The 18,600-nt window shown below is 26.3% G+C and overlaps 1 protein-coding gene across 1 annotated transcript in view; it reads left to right on the top strand.

Annotated features, from left to right (window-relative positions):
* Positions 1 to 902: 902 nt before the first annotated feature.
* LOC142326493 (uncharacterized) overlaps positions 903 to 18,600 on the top strand; it is a 204,428-nt gene continuing 186,730 nt past the window's right edge. Inside the window, exon 1 of the mRNA XM_075369076.1 lies at positions 903 to 1,093. The gene's annotated coding sequence lies outside the window, so the exon portion shown is untranslated. The remainder of the gene's footprint in view (positions 1,094 to 18,600) is intronic.

The raw sequence follows: 18,600 nt of genomic DNA, 5'->3' as shown, positions 1-18,600 counted from the left end.
TACATAAATCGGTTGTAATTAATTATTTTAGAAGATTTATATAATATAATTGCAATTAGGTTAATTAATATGTATAAATACGCGTTTCTAATGATAATTTCCATCATAAAGAGCGAGAAAAATGCACTGGACAGGTGTTACAATAACGTACACCCGACCTGAAGGTAAGATCTCGACTGAGACTACTAAGAACTAACTAGAGCGGGTTCTTTATGCAGTAGAGGGAGACATAATAATTTCATTGGCTGCGCCGATCTGCCCTGACCTCAATGATGTCCTCCGAGTCACCGGTTGGGGCTAGCTCCTCCTCCAATTTCCCAGTCTACCTGCAGCCTCCGGTGTGCCACATTGTTTTGCGCTCCCGTTCCAGCCCGGTACCCAGGAGGCGGTCAACGACAAATACAACGGACAGTGTGACTTCAAAGAGATGTGCTACAGTTAAGATATATCACAAGACTGATTACGATTTTTATTTAATTTTTCTTCAGAAATTTCTACGAGTGAAATATAAAATTTAAAACAATCATAAAACGTATATCTCAGGGTTATCATGAGACTTTAATGAAGTGACCTTGTCAGAGAGAAAAATGTATATAAATATATTTATTTATTTTTAACATTAAATGTAAATATATATATTATTTAGTAACGTATTTCAGTGTTAAATTTAACTGTAAATTTAATTATTTCGTAACAGAAATATATAAATTTCTGTAAAACATTTAAGAGACTTTAATATAAGGTATATTTGAAGTTGTTCGTATACAAAGAACAATTCTAATAAATTACACACAGTTTTTCATGTGAGTATTACTAAACGTTATTAAATAAAAAATAAATTATAATAAAAAAAAAAATATTGAATTTTTAACACTGTCTAGTCAAAAAAAAACAATTTTTTTTTAAACTGTATATTACATAAAATGTTTTTATTAACATATAACTTTGATATTTAAAAAAAATAATTAAAGTAAATTGATAACTAATCGAGTAATCGTGATAATGACGCCATCAGGATTTATTGCAGAACTTCCTGTTTGATTTCCGACCCCTCCACCAGGCGTCGCTTGTGTGTCCACCCCCCACTTACAAGGTGAGTACCAACATCTAATCTTATTAATGATAAATTATTAATATATGTAATAATGATAATTATAATATCTAATATGAATTCATACTACATAAAAATATATATATTTTTATTTGAGGAATGGATTTCTTAAATAAATTAATAATTATTCTAATATGATCACTTAACATTATAGAAATGTATAGTTTCACAAATACTTCTCAATTAACTATTCGGTAAATATATGCTACCATTTAAATAGAATAAAGAAAAAATTCTTGCTTAGAATTTTGAATTTTATTAGGTTTACCTGATGTGTCCGTTGATAATCCAAATAAAATTATGAAAAGAAACGGAACGTCTGCGTCTACTGTTAATTTATATACATTATAATATCAATTATTCAATATTACTATAAACATTTACCTCATAATATTTCGAGATGTAGGCTATCATAAAAAATATATATACATATATATAAATTATTAATTTTTCCAAAAATCCATTACTTATTATATGTATTTCTTTCACGCAGATTAAAACATTTTATGTTATCAAAGAAGGATGTTACATGCTGAAAACTTTAATTTATTGTTTGTTCGCGATTAGTGAAAAAAAAACCTTAAATATTACTTTTCTTCATGTAGCCTGCTTTCATTTTTTATTATTATCTTTTTAAAATAAAAACTACTTACTGTTGAGATAATAAAAAACTGCATTTCAAAAGTTTATGTATATAATACATAAATATATCTACAATAAAGAAATCAAAGATATAAATAATAAACTATTTATTATTTTGTTATTATTATTATTGGTTTTTATCAATAAATAAAAACAAATTAATCTAAATAGATTAATACATAATTTTTATTATAGCCTCTGAAGAAAAATATTTAGAACATTTTATAAAACATTAAAAACGGAAAAATGAAAGTAAATTTACATAACAATAACAACAACAAAAAATTTATGCAGTTTATATTTACTAACATTTTATTTTTAAATAATTTATTAATTTTAATCGAATTTTTAAAAATGTTATTTATTACCTTGTATGCCATTTTGAAAAATATTAAATAAATCATGAATTGTATTCCTATCTGAAATATTTTTTTGCTGTTTTAGATTAATGACGATAATTTATTTAAAATACTGTTAATTTATAAGTATTATTATTTTATTTATATAAAAAAAAAATTCCTGTAACTGTTCTGTATTTTTTTTTTTTTAATTAGGTTAGTCACATAACCTAATTTTTATTTTCAAAAAATATATATTTTTTTTTAATTGCTGTATGTGTTCTGTATTTATTATTATTTTTTTTAATTAGGTTAGTCACATAACCTAATTTTTTATTTCCAAAAAATAAATTTTTTTTTACAATAAAAAACCTACTTAAGACTATTTATATTATTAACTGAACATTTAATAAACATCATAACTATTAGAATTTTATAAAAGCAATAAGAAAAATACAATATATACATTTTTTTTAATTTTATTGCTGTTGAGCGAATAAAAATCTGGATCTCATATAATTATATATACATATGTATAAAACAAAAATATTTGTTTTTTGTTTATATGTATTTTTAATTATTACATTTTTCTAAATATCCCAATGTGCAAAGGAAGTTTATTTTATAATATTTAAATTTTTTTAAATTAAAATTTTGGAGGATAAATGGTATGCTTAGTATAATTTAATATGCTGAAAACAGTGTAATTTACATTTATTTTTATTAAAAAGAACTAGAAGATACGAAACAAGCCTATTCTTATTTTGTTTTTTTTATTATTATTTGTAATATTATTGGCATAATAAATTACAATAATAACCTTTTTTAATACAACTTTAAACTGTTATATAGGCCTACAATAATAATAATTTGTAATTTATTTTATAGTTAATAAAATATTTAGGAATATGAAAGATTTCTATCACTGAATAATAAATTAATAGGTCTTATTAATAACTAACTATTATAATTTTTGTCAAACCATAAATTTTCTCATAGTCTTTAGATAGCTAAGTAAAAATATTCTGAGATATAATACGAAAAAATATTCATAGATAATAAATTAAAGGGAAATATGTTTAAAATGTATTCTAATACAATAGCATATATGTACGCCATAATGTACGCATAATACATAATATGTATGCCAAAATAGCATAATGTATTTTACGTTACCTGAAAATTGAGGAACTCTCAACATAAATTAAATGAACAATTTTATATATATAAATTAAGTTTAATAATAAAAAATATTCGTTATATTTCTAGATAGAAATGCTAATAATAAAATAACAATATTTTTAAATTTAAAAAAAGCCGGATTAAAATATTTATGTATGTGCAATGTTAATCCTGTAAGTATGATTTAAATTCGGTCAATAAAATTTTATTAAAAGTATAAATATTAAAAATATATTTATTACTGGTTTTTTCTTTAACTATAAATATTTACTGTCATTTCTTCTTAGATAAAATATAAAACAAGACGAATGAGTTTGTATTTATAAGCAATTTAGTTTTTATTTAATAAACTTAGAAACAATAATTTCCTTTTAGTAATTGCAAAATATTATAGGAGATTAATATTTTTATAGCGTTTCGTATAATTTAATACACTGAAATAAGCGTAATATATTGTTAATGTACATTTATTTTAATTAAACAGGTCTAGAAAATACGAAACAAACCTAGTTTTTAGTGTGCTTTTTTATATTATTATTACTGTTATTGGAATTATAATTTTAGAACTTCATAGGTCAATCATGTGCTGCTTAGTTATAAATCAATAAAACACATTAAAATATTAAATTACCATTTTATTGTTAACTTTTTCTGCATAATAAAGAAATTATAAATATTTTATTGACCTCATTTTTTTTTTAATTTAATTAATTTATTTTATTACAAATTAAAATGTTGAATATATTTTGATGGAAATAAATTGCAGTATATAATAATAAAATACTATAATGTGTCTCCTGATATAAAACAGAAAAATGTATAAATGCTCTGATAATATGTTGCAATACTACGATATATATATACATAACTTCATAATTAAATTTTTATTTAGATAAGGCCAATGTAGTTCATTTTAAATGTAAATACGACGAAGCATACTCGTATAAAACATTTTTAGTTGCAATTGTAACTAGCCTAGGAAAATATATAATGATTAAATTAACAAAGAAAAGGTTTTTAAAAAATGAGCAGGAATTTTTGTTACATTTTTTTATAAACCATTTACGTTCTTCGTTGGTTTTTTATTTTTACTAAAGGCCATACAGTTTTGTGTAATATAAAAGAAAATTATTTTTTTAGTTTTATAAACGTAATTCTATTTAAAAAACAGAATTTTTAAAACTCAAATTTGAAAAAAACAATCAAATTGTTTTTAAAAAAATATGTTTATATTATTCTTTTTAAATCTTAAAAGTTTTGGTTCACGAAAATGAATACGGATTTTTTTAAACTATACCTTGATGAATCATTCTACACTTAACTCCACTGTGATAAAAATATCGTTGGTTATAATAATAATAAAAACTAAAAGAGTTGTATTTTCTTCTTAGACAAAAAAGAAAGTATTTTATGCCTTATTATGATAACATCCAAACTTTGATATCATAGTACAGTAAGGGAAAAACAAACAAACAGAAAAATCTGATATGGACACCATATGAGTTCTTTGTACGCCTATTAAATTACGTATACACATTTTCGCTGCACTTCATTTAAAAGTGAGATACGATCCTGTAAGTCTTTAATAAAGTGGACAGTTACTCAACTGCTGAAACTAGAGAACGTATACACAAATTAAGATCAGATGAATTATATCAAACCAAAGAGCGATTAAATGATTGGCAACAAAATAACCAATAAATGAAATGATAATCAACTTCGAATTCGGGAGAACATTGTCTGACAGTATCAGACGAATAATGAACTAAAATATAAGAATTTTTTGCAATTTATTAAAGATCGGGTATGTATGCCTCAGTGAATATGTTGTTCTTGTGATGGTCTATTTTTAAGTCATTCTGTAGTTAACTTTAATGTAGATAAAATTAAACAGAAATTCCAGAATAATTACACATTAATTTTTATTAAAGTACATAACATTTTATTTCACTAATAACTTCTGAATTTTTCAAATTTTTTTTTATTGTTACTATTGAATTATTAGTTATTGTAAAACTTTTTTAACAATTACAGGTTAATAGTTATTAATAAATCAATATATTTAAATTAAAAAAAAAGGTTAAAAAAAAGGAGATGAAGTCGGATTTGAACCGATGTCCCTTCCTCTTGTAAGAACCAAATAGTTCATTAATTAATGTTCTATTTGGCTATAACTGGAATCAATGAACATAAGTATCACTTATGATATATCGTTTAAAAGCTCTCAATGAGGGCTTATTAGTGTAGTTAAGAAAAAGTCCAAAATCCAAATTTTTTGGTTTTTTATGCCCATTTTGGTTCAGCCGATTGCAATCAAAAGGGCAGGTGCACAATTGGATGTTACAAAAGTCCTAAATGCAAAATTTCATCATCCTACGGCTAATCCTTTTTGAGGTGTGCGAGATACGTTCATAAGTAGGTACAGACGTCACGCCGAAATTAGTTAAAATAGATTCTGGGATAGTCATAATTGATATTTCCGTTGAAATATGAAAACCGGAACTTTTCGCGATCATAATACTTCCTTTACTTCGTATAAGGAAGTAAAAATATGTCCTTTTCATTATTACTAATAATAATTGTGGAATTAATATTCCTATTCATCCCAATTATTTTCTTGGTACGGGTTACTCTAATTTAGTCTATATTATTAAAATATTAAATTATATTTTGTGCTATTATCGTAACTAAAGCTAATTCAATAATGGTTTTGATAAAAATATATATATTTTTAAAAATATATATATTTTTAAAAATTTATAGAATTACAGCAGTTATTAAAAAATTTAGTTTTTTAAGGATTTATTAACAGATAATCAAAAAATTTATTCCGACCAGCTATACGTATAATAAAGGCTATATAAAAAAAAATATTATTTCAAGATCATTTAATAATACTCATTATTATACATTATATTAATAATAATACACGATAAAAGCAGAGGAAAGATTAACTAAAACGAATGATAGTGAACATTACACGTTTACTTTAATAAAATTACTTTAAATATTAAATCTCCTTGTATTAAGCATTTTTAATACTATAAATCATAATTCATTTTTATGCCTTATTAACAAAAATTATAGATAAATTATCTTCAATAGTAAATTTATCAAATTTATTAAAATAATTATATATAAAATTTGGTATAAAAATAATCAATAATTATTACATCAACACTTACTGTGTTCATTAAACAATAGTAAACAACGACCAATGATTAGCAAACTATTTGAAATAGAATAAGAAAAATAAATTTGTCGTAAATTCCTCCTAAATGAACCCAGAAATAAAATCCTACCAAATGAATATAAAATAATAAAAATCATAATTTTACTTTGCTTTTCCACAACTACTGTACGTATTTACAATCGGGTTCTTAAGTTGAACTCTAAGTAAATCGTTTGATAATAAGCACATGATAGGAGTTTTTTTAAGGAAATCTCATACCAAGCCAATCCATAACAAAAGTTATCATTAAGCAATGTTCTAAAGTTCATTAGTAAAAGAATATACTTTCTTTCATTAAAATGAAGGAAAATATATTCTTTAGACTATAAAAACAAATAATAAACAAATAAATGGTCAATAAAAACAAACAAATAATCAAGCGAGAAAGATTCGATATATATATATATATATATACACATAACAATGTAGAGATTTACAAGAACAAAACAACTTGTAGTTATAAGTAAAAAAAATAGAAGCAAACAAAAATAATACTACTAGATTTAGCAATAGAACGGCAAACTGTCATTCAGCAGCCCCTAAGCCTGTACAGGGAGACGTTTCAACCTTCGAACGTCCACGCTGTTATCAAGCAAATTGATCACTAAGTGGTTGACATGATTTTCTAGACGTTGTTGGTATGTAACACTGTATTGTCTCCAAACCTCACGAACCGTCGGAAGCTCTAGATATTCGTGAATCTCATCGTTCCTTGTGAATCGTGGCGTCCCTGCAATTGTTCTCGTTACCTTATTTTGGAAGCGTTGTCTGATAACTACATTACTTGTTGTTCCCTATGACTCCACACAAGTCCAGATTGATCGTAGGATAACTTTGTAAATCGGAACTTTTTAGGACAACGTGAGAGGTGAGTTTCTCTGCAACAGCCAATGCAGTTGGATACTTTGCGTTCGGTTATTTTCTTTTCCCAAATCAGCTGATTTGGAAGTCGATAGTTAGCAAGTCCTCGTAAAGTCAGTTATTTTTACACGGATTTGAATACTAGATCGTGGATACCGGTGTTCATTGGTGGTTGAGTTTCAATTAATCACATCTCTCAGGAATGGTCGAACTGAGACTGTACAAGACCTCATTTCATTTACACTCACTCATACATATCATCCTCATTCATCCTCTGAAGAATTATCTAAACGGTAGTTACCGGAGGCTAAACAGGAAAAAGAAATAAAGTTATTTTCATTTCACCGTTAGTGACACTTCCAGGTCAAACGCCGATCTAGGTGCAGTCCTAAGAACCTATGTGGGATATATGAGAGACCTATGTAGACATGAGAGGAGTCCTCTCTGTTTGTGGGAACAAGACCACCGTCCATGTTCACACTGGACCAGTCACCCCATCTCATGGCGAATGTGACGTTTCGATCTATCCTGATTAAGATTAATTTTCTTTAACATTGCCTGCTGCTATATATATTAAAATACATATAATAAATACAGATTATAAATCCCCTATACAACAATTATTTATATAAATTTACATCCTAGCGCTTTCGAAAATTATTCCCATCTTCAGGGACGTATCGGAACTAATTATACATATAATAACATTACCTCACATATTATATGATTTAGATAAATAAAAAATATTTGTATATATATAATAATTGATCGTCAATCATTAAAATCAAGTCATACGTAATGCGTCTTGTCAAATGTTGTAGTCAAAATTATCATGTAAATGTTATGATGTAAATTTATAAAAATAATTGTTGGTAAGCGAATTTATAATTTATATTTTTTTTTATTCTGATTAAGTTTAATCATTTATTTTTGCTGCCATGACCAGACAAGGTCCGATGCCGTTTGCAGCTCTCTCGAGGCTAGTTCAGGGTCTTATTTTTAGCAAAAATAGCAGTGTCATCAGCAAATTATAAAATAAAAATAACGAAATTATCTTCAGTTTCTAAATTCCATAACTATTAAAAATTTCAAGTATGTAACTGTATCAAAACTACTAAAATCAATCCTCTATTAGAGTAAAATTAAACTGTATCAAGAAATCTAAAATATATAATCAAAACCCAATAAAAAATATGTACTTCCGGATTATTTTAACGTAATTTCTTACATATTTGTTTGTATGCATTTATGTTCCACTGATAGCTTATTATTCAGGAACCGATAAATAAATTTGAATAATTTTTTATGAGATTTTACTAATATTTGACACTGGTTTTAGGCATAAATATATCTAAATAATCCCATTATTGTATGCGTAGTAAAGGTTAACGGACTGCGATATACGTGTTATTTTTCGGACGTATTCTTATAAAGTAATATTTTGAGTCAATGATTCGCATCATCCAAGATGGCTAAAAAAATGATTTTCGGAATTAAAATATAAAGATTTTCTTTTGTTTTTCCGCTTACAAAAATCAGATAAATTATTCTGTAGGTACAAGTGATTTAAAATAAAAAATCAACAATTTTTGTTAAAAGGCAAGCGATTTAATTTTTCGCCGTTGGAAAATTGTCAATTTTATATGTATAAAATTAAGGTTATGATAGTAAATTGCTAAGATGCACATAATTTTTAAATTATTTAGATTATTTTTGCTTATATCGGTGGTACAGTAGTAGCGTCTCGGCCTTTCATTCTGTGGTCCTGGGTTCATATCCCGGTCAGGCATGGCATTTTTCATACGCTAAAAAAATTCCATCTCTATTTCCCACCCACAAGCTTCAAACTTACGTGGTGAAATAAAAATTAACATCAATTTTCATATTGTCTCAGCGTTAAATAAAATAAACTGAAGTAATCACTTATTATTTCAATTTGTATTATTATGATATCATCCCTTACTATGTCTAATTGTTTTTCTATAGAAGATTACGCATAAACAAAAAAAGAAAATCTGATTTATCGTAAATTATTTTATAAACTTAATTTAAACCAGAACATAGATTAAGTTACAAAATTTAAATTTTGATTTTAAGTATTCTCTACAAATATTTACCATCAGATTATATTTTTTAATGAAAATACAAATTACTGGAATGTACTCACTCAAGAAGCATTTAAAAAAAAGTGAAAACATTGAATACTTTGGTGTTATCTCTTTTTTTGTTCTCCTCTCCCCCAGGCCGGACTTACAATTAAGTATTACGCAGCCAAAGGAAGTGTCCATATGAATTCTTTGGTTAGAAATATTAATTTGTACGCTTAGGATATATTTAAAAGAATAAATTCGACATATAAAATTGGGATATTCAACAACTACCGTACAAATTTCTAATTTTTTTTTTAATTTAACAATATTTCATCCCCCCTCCACCTCTTGTAAAAATTTATTTTGCTATTTACATTTGTTAGGAATGTATTTTAGTAAATATTTTAGAGATAAGAATTAAAACAAATAAGACTTTTTTTTTAATCTTAAATAAGAAAATTTTTTTAGATTTTCACTAAATTTTATCTTTCAGGTATCAGATAATAACTAGTACCTAGAAGAATATACGTTAATTGAATTAATTACAAATAAATAATAATTCTGTTACCATAAATTTTTTAAACTTCAATGCTTTAATCATGAGAAAAAAATATATATAAATATTTCCTTATAGTTTATTAAAAAACCTCATCATTATTAAATCTAAGACGACTTTTATTTGAGTTACAATTTATTTATCAAATCCGAATACGACATAGAAACATTTATACTATAAACGTTGGATTTACTTCTAAATAAAATAAAATGAAATAAAAATCTATTAATAAAAAAACTATAATATTTTTTTAGATAATGGCTAATGTCTCTATCACATGAACTTTACGCTTCTATTGGAAATAAGGGGAACGTACACTAAAAGATTAGTAGACTTTTTAACTACTCGCTAGTACATCGAAACAGGAATGAATAAAAAATAAATCTGACAGAAAATTCCATATTCCTATTGTTTATTAAGATATCCTATATAAGACATAAGTTACCGAAACTGCAAATAAAATTATTATTAAGAATATGAGAAAAAAGAAAACCATATTAATTTTGGTATATGAAAAATTTTTTGCCATATTAATTTTGATGTTTAGAAGAAAAATAGGTTTACATCAAACAATGATTTTGACGTAAGAAAAGGAAAAAATGTATTTTTATTTCTTTCGTCTTGAAAAATAAATTTTATAGAATGTTATGTAATTATTAAAAATAGTTATATAAATCTGTTAATTTATATTACATATAAAATCATATTTACTAATTTAATTTAAAGAATTGATCTTCTCCCGAATTTTTCAGTGTCAATTTTGAACTTTCTTTTAATAATTTCTAGTAAATAAATTGATTTCATTTTAAATTATTTTTATCACGTTAATTTTGATATTTCAATGTACCTTCTTTTACTCTCACTAAATTATAATTATATAGGCCTAAATGTATTTATTAATAATATTTTATTGCAATTGTTTTTCATGTTATTCATATTTCATTGTTCTTCATATGTTTAGAAAAACAAAATAATAAGTACATTTCTGAAAACGACTAATACAAGTCATACTACAAAAGCAAATACGAGTAATTGAGTTTAATAGTTACTAACAAAAATTCTGGAGATTTTACAGGGTATATTTTACAGATGTACCCTTTTCTTTTTTTTTCCTGTTTATCCTCCGGGATTTACCGTTCAGGTATTACTGAATGAGGATGATATGTGTGAGTGTAAATGAAGTGTAGTCTTATACAGTCTCAGTTCGACCGTTCCTGAGATGTATGGTTAATTAAAACCCAACCACCAAAGAACAACGGTATCCAGCCATCTAGTATTCAAATCCCTGTAAAAGTAACTGCCTTTACTAGGACTTGAACGCTAGAACTCTCGACTTCCAAATCAGCTGTTGATTTGGGAAGACGCATTCACCACTAAACCAACGCGGCGGGTTTTATAGATATACCCTGAAACACATCATCTATATATTTATTTTGCTTAAATATTCTTTTTAAACAAAATAAAAAAGTGTGGTTACTTTCGTTCTATCAGCACATCGTTTTACATGTAAGTGATTAACAAGGAAGACGAGAAAAAATGAAAATGTAGGTGAAAAAAATAATACAAATGCTTGGAATCGAACCCGAGATCAGCTAAACTAGAAACCACTACACTAGCTCAAATATAATAATGTATTAATACATTCAGGAAGTATGTTTTACTCGTCTTGTTTACTTTTAGTATATGTATCAATTATATTTGTCCCTTTTGCTTCGTTCAAAAAGCTTATATAGTTAAAGAGCTGAATTATAATTTTTATATTATTTCAGGTGTTATTTACCTTTAAAATTTAAACTGTTCCTTTTCATAAATGGAAGAAGATTTACGTTGACAAGTAATTTAACTATTCATATGCGATGATCTTTTTTCTAAAAAACTTATTTATTCTAGATTGTTCATAGTCCTTGGTTTTCCTCACCAACCAGCTTAATTCCTATCTATTTAAAAAAATATCCAGTCCAGCTGCTTACTCGATAATTCTTTAATGGTTTTCCTAATAATCATGAAATTTTTGTAAATTACTTCATAAATATTTCGATCGATTAAACAATATTTATATAACCTTGGGACTAACACGTTAGACTACATTATGGACCTTTTTAAACGCGGGAAAAATGCCAAGTTTTTCATTAGTAGGTAAGACTTGGCATTCAAAAGATTCTGATACTAATTGAGAATCTTAACCGACAAAAATGGGAGAAATTATTAATCGGTCGTGGAATGTATTATATCAGATTGAATTATTATCACTTTTGACGTAAATATAGATAAATAGCTACAAATATGTATACAAATTAGTTGATGTAGACGTTTTTTATTAATCAACAAATTATTATATCCTTTATGGGTTAATTGTAACCAATTTTTCCTTACATTTTTGAAGATTTTTTTTAGAAATAAATATGCCATCTTTTAATTTTCTAGATGTACACAAATGGAAAAATAAATTATTGATCTAATGAAAAAAGAAAACTTTCAAATTTATAATAAATAAATAAATTTAGTATTTCAGAAGTAATTTAATTTTTATTTAAAATTTTCTATCTCTCTTGGAATAAAAACTGGAAAAATACCCATTTTATCTCAGTTATGATGATTTAAAATGTATTCCAGAACTACATATCATACAAATATATTTTATAATTAACATCTATAAAAAATTTAAAACTTATTCATTAAATTCAGAAGGATTCGATGTAGAACCTAAAAGAATGACTCATAAATACATTATCGCCTATACCAGTGATTCCCAAATTGGGCCCGCGGCGACCCGAGGAGCCGCGGCCTCTTCACAGGAGCACCGCGAAACATTCTAAAACCTTCATAATTAATTGAGCCAAGACATTTATAATTATTTATTTAATGTTAATAAAGTAAAAAAATAATGAAGATACACGAGTTTTATTTAAATTTACGAGTGGTCATAATTTTACGTAGGGTATGGTGCCATAGAAAATGTTTAATTGCAAAAGGACGCCGCGACTCGGAAAAATTTGGGAACCACTGGCCTATACCATAAAACAGATATTTTTCTTTTATAAATCTTTTAAAAATTTCTATTCGCTTTTTTTAAAACTAAATACTTATTTACATTAATATTTATTTATAAATGTTGTCCAATTATATTAAAATACATAGCATATTTTTAACACGTATATTTAATTACTAGATTCCCCGTCGCGGCTTCATCCGCTTTATATCGTTACTTGGGTTTCTCGTCGCAGTCTATTTTTTATTGTATTTTATGTTTTTTTTTTTAGTAAAGTAACTGAAGACAGATGCAGCCAGTCGCGTCGTATATCCAATGGCAGTGGTTGTGTTGGTTGACCTGCCGCGCTGTACACCTTAACACACCCAAAAAGTCGAAATTCAAAAAACCCCAAAAATTATTTTTAGATAATTTGTTCTTGTTTACTCTTTATCTGAAGAGTATTTGCAAGTCCAAATCTAGTGAATATCTCGATTTATATAGTCGGAAATGGGGAAAATTTACAATTTTTTTTAAACTTTTTTCACCTTTTTCAAGGTCGACTTTCGAAAATCTATAAATTTGATTTTTTATATTTAAATGTAGATTATACAAAAATAAATCGAGATGATTTTTTACCGAGAAATTCAAGAAACAGTAAATTTCATTGTTACTCCCATTTTGTCTCTTTAAACTCGGAATTTCAAAAAAAAATTCTTAGTATCCACTTACACTGTACAAAAAACGTGTAGTCTATTTAAATTTTCATGTATTTACTTTCAGCAGTTTTTACTGGACGTTGATTATGAAGCAATCACGACATGTTTTTTTTTATGCAGAATATAGAATGATAAGATTTATAAAAGGAGAAAAATTAATTATGAAAAAATATCTTCAGCTAACTTAAAAACTATTTTAAAAATTAATTTTTTATTTATAAATACCATATTATTTTATCTAAACTGAAAAAATTGGTCTTAAATCATTAGGACTTTTTTTAAATGCATTTTAGTTTCCAATACATACAGGATACTTTTCATTTACTATTAACACGTTATAAATATAAAAGATATTATTCGTATATATAAGTGAATAATGTCGCTTCATTAAGGTTTATTTTAATCTTTCCTTAAATTAAATAATAAAAAAAACTAGTACCAAAAATAAAAAGGACTACATTAAAAAAAATTATTAATTACATTCGCAAAATTCATTTTAAAAAAAATTGTTTAATTCAAATGTTTTTAAAAACTTTATATATTTTTTAAAGAAATAACTATAAGGAAGAGATGTTAATATAAAAAGTGCAAAAGAAAACAAATGAAGTAACAAGAATAAAAAATAATGGAATAGTGTAATGTCATTATTTGTCCTCGAGTTTAATTCAGACAGAAACACAGCTTTCGTTTTTACAAGTATTTTTATCAATTCGTAGTAAAATTTAATATTAAATTTTATGTAAGTACTCTGAATAAAATAAGGAATATGTTTTAATAGATTCATTAATTTAATAAACGAATAAACATATCCAGAAGAGATGTCTGAAGACCCCTCACACGAAATCCATATTTTTACATATAAGAAATAAAGTTATACATAAATAAAAGAAAAAGTATATACAATAAATTAAGAAGAAAGAAATTTAAATAAAATCGCATTAAATCTTTTTTTTAAATTTCAACTTTTTAGAACAGCAAACAAAAAAAAACTAACATAATTTAATATCGATTTATAAGAATATTGTGTTATTATTTAATTCGTTTAAAGATTGTTATAATGTTATTTTTTTACTGCAATTTTCTTTTAGTTTTATTTTTATATATTTAATTTATATTACTACAAAAAAAAGCTGCTTCCACAAAAACAACTGTTCATAAGAAACGCATATGATGAGAAAAAACCAAAAAAAAAAACCGGAATAGTCGAGAAATGACGTAACTATGTGTGATCTAAGAATTACCGGAATGTAGGAACATGAATTAATTTTTCTACTAAATTTCTTGAATGTTAAACACTATTTTCTCTTGAAATTATTTTTTTTTATTAAAATATTTAATAAAAATATTGCATATATATGTATTTAGAATACAGACCGTTCGGAAAGTCGCTGCACAATATGCTTTATAATTATGTGGTACATTATGTTCTTTCGGCGTTAAGTCGGTTGTCCTGTGGGTTCGTTGGCGTTGCTCAGTAATAAACCAAGAAGTTAGTTGTTGAGTTGTGATTAAACGTGCTTCGTGTTGTTTCGTTTATCAGGATCAATAGGTGCGAGAGACGTAAAATTTCTTTCGGTGGAGGAACGCATTTTTCTCTTTGAACATGTTTTTCGTGATGATGACAAGAATACTGAATTACTGAAGCGCATTTCTTCAAAAAAAGTTTCTAAATAATCCTGTTCTTCAAAGCGCGATGCAGTCCAAATTCTATCGAAAAATTTCGGGCAACGGACTCTGGTGAAGACGCTGATCGAAGTGGAAGACCACCAAAACTAAGGGAACAGAATCTATTTGATATTTCGGATGCTATGGCCGAAAGTCTATCTAACGCGTTAAATAGTACAGTAGCAAGATATCGAACTTGCTATCGTACATAAAGCTGTAAGAAAAAACTAAAACTTTTCCCCTACAAAGTAATATATGTTCAAGAACTGAAACCTACAGATCTTGCCAAAAGACTAAATTATTGTCTACAGTTAAACATCGATCAAAATTTCGTAGGTAACCTCGACATTAAGTTTTCTCAAGTTATCTGCAAGGGTATATTAATTCACAAAATACACGATTGTGGCGGACAACTAACTCCCATGAATTACACGAGCAATTTTTGTGCAAAGCAAAACTGGATTCTGGGTCGATGTGAATAGAATGTGCCATGTGGATCCAATCTTTTTTTGAAAATACAGTTAATAGTGATCGTTATCGTGCTTTATTAACAAACTTCATTAGTCGGTTAACAGAAGTGGAAATCTATCACGATTGATTCCAACTAGATTGAATGACAGCGCACACAACTAACATGTCAATGAATTTTTACGAAATGTCTTTGGTGAACGAATCATTTCGAGGGGTTTCTGGCTTGCTCGATCGCCCGATTTGATTCCCCCGGATTACTTTCTATGGGGAGCAGCGAAACACGTAGTATATCGTAACATACCGCGCACAATTGACGACCGCAATAATGGCATATGTACAAAACATTCCAGTAAATCAGCTAGTTAAAGTGTTTGAAAACAAATTGAAACGTCTGCAGTGTTGTATTGATGTTGAAAGGAAGCCATTTTCAACATCTTTTATAAACTTTTCCAGTTATTTTAATGCTAGTTTCTATAAAATAATTAAATAAAAATTCAAAATATTAATTAAGAAAGTTTCGTCCATAATTCCAGTGCACGCAATTTTCCAAACGTACTGTATATGTACAACTTGTACAAAAAAAAGTAATTTTTCTTGTACAATTTTTATTATAAAGCATTTTAGAGAGATTTAATTTCATTATACTGAAGTAATTTTTCATAATCTACACTTGAAACTTACAATGCTGAACAAACTTATTTCATACAAGTATTCATTTAACAAAAGCTTCAGTGGAATTTTTTCGTTAGTTGCAAGATAAAATCATTAAACGAAACTAATAATTAAAAAAACCAGTGAATTACTTGATTTAAAATTTTTTTTTTTAAGTAAATCGACAAAATTAATGTTATTTTTTTACTTTTACTTATTAAACTAACTTTAAATTCTTAAATAAAAAAATGTGTATATATATATATATATATATAAAACAAATGAAACTGCCAGCGGTAATCTTATTAGTTGGATGTACTTTCCCATGGTGTGAATATTATTTTTCGTAGGAGTAGAACGTTGATGGTGTTATGTTATTTTAATATGACATTTTATAACAAATTGTTTTCCTTATTAAAAATAACAAATAAGACCTGATTTATTACTCTTTATTTTATTTAGTTATACAAAAGAATAGAAAACAATTATTTAAAATTTTTTAACAATTTATTAAAATGAGTATAGTATTTGTAATTTTGTAACAGTCTTACACGATCCTTTATAATATAGCCAACAACAAATAGTGTATATTCCATTATATTCTATATAGTTGTACGTACGTATATTTAAGACGTAGAGTACTAGTTTGTATAATGTACCGGATAGGGTGTTTGTCAGTAAAATGAAATAGGTATACAGCGTATAAATCATCTCAAAATATTCGCCCCCGTCCGTTTAAAAGCGCTTGTTAGGTACGCAATATGATTCTTGATTACGTCACCTTGCCAGGCGAGAAAACAAATCGCTAGTTTGATGTTTAATTTTTAAAATCTATTTATACAATGGAAATTTCAAACCGGTTCATTGCTTGAAAAAAGAGAAAAAAATTACTCTAACGGAGTATACTTCAGAATATTAACTTCTCTTCCTTTTATTTTTAATTTTCTATGATTTTTTTCTGTTTTAAAGCTGGTAGTGTGTGTGTGTGTGTGTGTGTGTGTGTGTGTGTGCGCGCGCGCGCGCTCTACGTACTACAGTCACTATAAAAACATGCATAATGTATACAAAAATAAAAAATAAAGAGAAAACAATCTCAAACAAATCCTGCGCAACCGTATGAAAAATAAATAAAAAATAAATAGAATTTCTTTTGGAGGTAATAATATTAATAGTAAATTTCTATTTTTATTCTTATAAGTGGGATAATATTGCCGGCTTTCGTAGCGCGAGTGGTAGTGTCTAGTTCTTTTATCCGGAACTCCCCGGTTCGAATCCCAGACAAGCACGGTATTTTCACGCGCTACAAAATTTGCATCTCATTTCAACCTATGAAGCAAAATACCTAACGAAAAAAAGCGGAATAATATCATATTTACTATCAAAAAGATCAAAATTCTTAAGCCTTTACTTTTATTGAAATAATGAATGAAAAATAATCTGATGTGGATACCACATGTATTAATTGTACGCCTATTAAATTACATATATACATTTTTTTTTTAATGAAAAGTACATAAAATTGTATTTCATTAATAATTTCTAATATATTTTAATTTGTTTTTTTTTTTTTAATGTTATTGAATTATTCATTGTAATTTTTTTTTTACAATCAGATGTTAATAATTATTAATAAATCAATATATTTAAATTAAAAAAAAGATGAGCTCAGATTTGAACCGATGTACCTTCCTCTTGTAAGAATCAAATATTTTATTAATTGAAGATTTATTTGGTTACAACTCTTAAGCTAATGAAAATAAGTGCCACTTATTATATATCGATGACAAGCTCTCAGTGAGAGCTTTACTGCAGTTAAGAAAAGACCAAAATCCAAATGTTTTTGGATTTTATTGGACACTTATGGTCCAGTTGATTGCAATCAAAAGAACAGGTGCACAACTAGATGTTACAACAATCTTAAATACTACATTTCAGCATCCTACGGCTAATCGTTTTTGAGTTATGCGAGATACATACGTACGTATATACGACACGAGAAAAAAAAATTAATCTAATTAATTGTTATACGAGTATTTGTGTCACCATAACAACTGAAGTAACTTGAAAAGTTTTCCTCTTCAAAGATCTATGTACAGTTATCATAGGTAACACTA

The sequence above is a fragment of the Lycorma delicatula genome, chromosome 6 (genome assembly GCF_047948215.1).
Source record: "Lycorma delicatula isolate Av1 chromosome 6, ASM4794821v1, whole genome shotgun sequence".
NCBI classification, from domain to species: Eukaryota; Metazoa; Arthropoda; class Insecta; order Hemiptera; family Fulgoridae; genus Lycorma; species Lycorma delicatula.
The sequence above is the reverse complement of the archived record's forward strand: the minus strand, read 5'-3'. Positions and strand labels throughout refer to the sequence as shown.